A 6,024-nucleotide genomic window follows, 5' to 3' on the forward strand; every position below is an offset into this window, starting at 1 on the left:
AATCATACAGTATATATCTTTTTGTAACTGGCTTATTTCGCTTAGCACAATGTCTTTGAGGTTCATCCATGTTGTAGCATTGTTAAAATTTATTTCCTTTATAAGGTTGAATAATATCCCATTGTATGCATATATCACATTTTGTTTATCCATTCGTCAATATCCACTTAGGTCACTTCTACATTTTGCCTACTGTAAATAATGCTGCTATGAATGAGGGTGTACAAACATCTGTTCAAGTCTCTGCTTTCACATCTTTTGGGTAAATACCCAGAAGTGGAATTGCTAGATCATATGGTAATTCTATGTTTAATTTTGTTGAGGAATCACTGTATCATCTTCCACAGCAGCTGCACCATTTTACATCCCCAACAGGAATGTACAAGTGTTCCAATCTCAGCACAATCTGGCCAACACTTGCTATTTTCTGTTTATTTATTTATTTATTTTTAAATAGCCATCCTAATGGGCATAAAGTGGCTTGAGATTTTTCTTAAGTATGCTACCATCTATTAATAATTGAATTGACTTTTCCTATATATACAAGCCTACAACAATATTTTTATGATAATTATGCAATTAAAACATTAGTCTCCATCTAAATTCTGACATATTATCATTAATAAAGGCTTATAAATTCTTAAATATTTAGTATACTTCTTATCCTAATATTAATGCCAGATTTATACTATTACATCAAAGGGAAATGTCAATATTTCTGTGGTCATTTCAGACAATGATGAAAGCCAGTTTGTGTGATCTACATAAAATGAAATTCACATTTAGGGTCCTGAATTCATCAGAATTGCTATATATATAACTCAAATATATCAAATTTATACTTAGCTCTCAACTTTGTTTTGATTACATATACCTGGCTTAATAAAAAATTACTAACTTTCCTAATAGGTCCAAAGCCTACTCTATTCAAGGATTTACAGCATAAAATTGTTACCCATCTATCTGTCCTTCTCTGTAGCCAGTATACCCTTACCTGATACAGAAGATCCAGCTAATAGCAGAAATACTTTATAGCAGAAAATACTTCAGGAGGTCATCTGGTGCAGTTCACTTTAAAAAGTCAAGTCAAAAACTCAACAATAAAAAAAAATATGTTCTAATTAATAACCTTTTTTTTTTTTTTTTTTTTTTGGTACGCGGGCCTCTCACTGTTGTGGCCTCTCCTGTTGCGGAGCACAGGCTCCGGACGCGCAGGCTCAGCGGCCATGGCTCACGGGCCTAGCCGCTCCACAGCACGTGGGATCTTCCCGGACCGGGGCACAAACCCGTGTCCCCTGCATCAGCAGGCGGACGCTCAACCACTGTGCCACCAGGGAAGACCTCTAATTAATAATCTTTTAAAACAAAATTATTTTGTACTATATTTTGATATCCTATTCCAGTGTTTATTTGCTAACTTATTCTTGAAAAGGCATCCCTTAACTTTAGTCAATTGTTTGGAACCCAGAGGATTCGCATTCTTCAACTGCGGAGTTTGGGATTTTTTTTTTTTTTTACCTTAAGTTCTGTTTTGCTTTTGATTTTGAATTTCCTTTCCTGGATGCCTTTACATTTTTTTTCTGGTTATAAAATTAATAGATACATATACAAAAAATATAAAGATAATACAAAACTCAAGTAATTACTTAGAGACAATTACAATTAACTCTTGGTGTATACATTTTTAGAATTTTTATGCACATATACAGATGGAGGTATATAAATTATATTTTCTACAAAAAATGGTCATGCTATACTTTCTATTTTTCAACCTTCTTATTCTAACCAACATTGTGTCCTGGATATAGTTCCATGTCAACACATACCATATATATCTAAGGGCTGCAATAGTGTTCTAGCTAATTACTATTAAACAATGGCTAAACTTTGAGGCCTTGACTTCTGAATGTAGAATAGAGAAATGAGTTATCCACTGGTGAAATGTATTCCTGTCAAATCAAGCACTTGCTGATTGAGAATGATGGGTCCAAGCATAAGTTAGTTAATCTTTTTGTCCTAGGCTAAATACACAACTACAGTTACCTCTTACCCATTAAAACAAATTATTCTGGAAGGATTTTTAAAATTCTATAAAAATTTAATAAAAAGAACCTCCCTGCCTCAAAATCTCATGATGCAGGAAAACACCAATTCCTACTCAAACACCAAATACAGTAAATAATTATTTATAGTAACAATTTTTCTTCCTTTATTACTTTCCCTTTGTTATATTTTCCCTTTCCAAGATCTCTCTACAATTGTCTCCTAACAATTGTCTGAAGACCTACATCAAGGAAAACTCCAAATTATATTTTTGTGTATTGACTTTCCCCAGCAAAATAATAATAAAAAAACTAAATACATTTTAATACTCAGTTCAGTCCTTAATCAACAAAAGTTAATGATAAATTATTTTACCTAACATGAGTCTTTAAATGAAATAAAAATACAAATGTACTTCTTGGAAGATAGATAACTTTTTTAAACTTTTAGAAACTAAAGTTTCATAGACAGAGTTTATTTAAGTTTCACAGACAGAGTTTATTTCATTAAGCTTTGTTCACCACTGTATGCTAAACAATGCAGCCTGTGGTACTCAAAGAAATGTTCTCCATTGTATCTAAGCTCTTCTTAATATTTTCCCAGGAGGTGATGCAAGGAAAGACAACTGTGCTTGAAAGGGAAGGAACTTTAAATAATTCTGTAATTTTTTGTGATATCTCATTAAACAAATGAAGACACACAAACATGCACAAACACATGGGTGTGCACATATACACACACACACACACTTACAGAAAAGATGTACTAGATGGTGTGTATATTAACTGGCCTGTTTCTGCTAGTTCAATGGCATGTTTTCTTTCAAGCTTTTCATAAAGAAGCACAATGCTTGATTTGGGCTGGTCATATTATCTGAGCAATATCTTCTGCAGATACTTGCTGTTGAAATACTCCAATCAGTTCAAGAAGCATATAAAATAAAAATTCCAAAAAATTACTGCCATTTTTTTCAGTACTTTTATACTCTAGCTAGAAGGTCCCAGAACTGGTTCACCTACTGCCTATTCCAAGTGTGCTTTGTTTAAATGGAAAAAAATAATCTATGGTGTAAAGAGAAAATAACTTATAAGAAATTTTTACTTAATTTCAAATACGTCTTTATTAGGAAATTGAAATTTTAGGTTTATCCCATTAATGTCAACCAAGCCAAGGGAAACACAGACTATGAAGATAAAACATTTGCACCAAAGACAGAAATATTGGCCAAGTAGGGTCTATATTTCAGAGAAGACCATTGAAGGAAGAGGGCTTATATAGTTCATGTCAATGAATGGGAAAAGGAATAGAACAACTGTGTTAAATGTTTGTTTAGGGAATCTGAATTTAAACTCACACAGTAAACTCACAAAATGAAAAATAAATCATGTTAAACCACAGTTTCATAACACCTGAGTGAAAATGTTCAGCTAAATATAAACTTATTGTCAATAAGTTGATATTTTAAAAAGACATACACCATAATCTTGAATACTTTCCTGAGGTCTACTTCTTTTTCAAATGTTTACATATTAAAAGGCACTTTCTCTGCACTCTTATTCTATAAAAACAGAAAAATTGGAAACACTCATAATGCCTAACAATAAAAAGTGGTTAATTAAGTGCACTACAATTCCTTCATGTCAGGAAATATTTTAAAACCATTTAAAATGATTTTCATTAAGAGTTTTAAGAATTTGTCAAAATGTGCATAACTATTCTAAGTGAAAAAGAAAAGCAAAATTATATATATGGCATGAGCATAATAATAATAAAATAAGCATAGGCAAAAAGACTGGGAAGTATACCAAGTGACTGTTACTTAAAAATAAGACGATATTTTCTACTTTTCTGAATTTTTAACATTTAAAACAACAAATCATATTTTATTTCTATAAAGGGAAAAATAAACTGTATTACATTTAAAAAAGGCACTTTCTGATGCTCCAGGAGTTTAAGGTCACCTTGACTCTATGCTCAAGTTGTCAACCTGAAATTGGCTCAAGAAGACAATAGTTGGCAATATCAGAAAAAAAAAAAAAAAAACTGTAGAATGTTAAATAGCAATTTTTATCAATGAAAAAAATCAGACCCAGAAATTTATGGAGCTTGGTAGAGATGCTATTTTAGAGGAAGAGGATATTTGTGAGAATAGGTGAGAGCAAAGGGAAGAAGAAGGAAAGGAGATGACCAAATCTATGTAACCATGAAGTTTTTTTTTTTAACATCTTTATTGGAGTATAATTGTTTTACAATGGTGTGTTAGTTTCTGCTTTATAAAAAAGTGAATCAGGTATACATATACATATATCCCCATATCTCTTCCCTCTTGCATCTCCCTCCCTCCTGGCCTCCTTATCCCACCACTCTAGGTGGTTACAAAGCACCGAGCTGATCTCCCTGTGCTATGCAGCTGCTTCCCACTAGCTATCTATTTTACGTTTGGTAGTGCATATATGTCCATGCCACTCTCTCACTTTGTCACAGCTTACCCTTCCCCCTCCCCATAGCCTCAAGTCCATTCTCTAGTAGGTCTGTGTCTTTATTCCTGTCTTTCCTCTAGGTTATTCATGAAGTTTTCAAAGTCTGTGTGTGTAGCTCTTCCACAGACAAAAGTCACTGCATAAAACCACATGGAACATAAACAGAAAGCCAAGTAATTAGCTCAAACTGTTTACTGTAAAAAATATTTAATTGTTTGGCCATTTGAATTATCAGGAAGTACAAGACAATAAGTGTAAATAGTCCCATTCATGGTTTACATTCCTTCTCTGTGATCAAAAACAAACATCCAAATCAAACATGTGGAAAAGACCGATTTTTGTTAGATCTTTTGCATTTATAAGAAGGGTAAATTAATCTATTCTTTATCAGAGTTTAAAATAAAGTTGCTTTGGGGGTGACCACTATTATAATTTATCTTGGTTCTCTGACATTAACTTCACCTTAGAAAACATCTTTCCTGGATGGTGGCATAAAAGGATGTTGACAAAGTATCAACTCTACCGCTTGTGCCAAGGGTTTGCTGCTAAAACCGTATCTGCCAAGCGTATAGTGGATAGCTAGTAGGAAGCAGCCGCGTAGCACAGGTAGATCAGCTAGGTGGTTTGTGAACGCCTAGCGGGGTGGGATAGGGAGGGAGGGAGACGCAGGAGGGAAGAGAAATGGGAACATGTGTATATCTATAACTGATTCACTTTGTTATAAAGCAGAAACTAACACACCATTGTAAAGCCATTATACTCCAATAAAGATGTTAAAAAAAAAAGTATCTGTTGTTTTACACAGCTCCTTCAAGGAATCTAGACTGAAGCAGCAGATTTAATAAAGGTTGCTACCAGGGCACTTAGGAATAGATCATAATTTAGAATAGTTTAAACATTTGGATTTAAAATCTAGGACTAGATTTAATATCAACATTAACAATATCCCTTTTATAATTCATTTAGTCATTCATTCAAAAATATTTATTGGGTACTTACTATGTGGAAGGAACTTTTCTAAGTGCTGCAGTTACAGAACTTAGTGCAGACAAGGTCTCTGCCCTTTTGCCACTTACATTTTAGTTGGAGAGAAACATACAATAAGAATAATGATATATTTATAAGAATTATATTTTTCCAAATTAAAATAAAATTTTATTTAATAAACAAGATAAGACATTAAAATATTAGAGAGTTATATGTTATTCAGATAATTACAGTACATTGATATAATAGAGAATTATTGAGTAGCAAGGGAAGAACTCTTTGAGGAAATGAAATTTTAGCCAAGGCTTAAATGACACGAAGGTACTAGGCATGCAAAGATCAGATAGAAGAGCATGCCAGACAGATGGAACATTACATAAAGGCTTTAAGTTAGAAATGTGCTGAACTTAATGTGTTAGGAAGGACAGCATGGCTACAGTGTAGTATGTGGCAGAGAGAACAGAATGAGATGTGGAAGGAAAGCTAACAGTAGCCAGATTCGTAAACTGAGGTA

Source organism: Globicephala melas, chromosome X (assembly GCF_963455315.2).
Source record: "Globicephala melas chromosome X, mGloMel1.2, whole genome shotgun sequence".
Lineage (NCBI taxonomy): Eukaryota > Metazoa > Chordata > Mammalia > Artiodactyla > Delphinidae > Globicephala > Globicephala melas.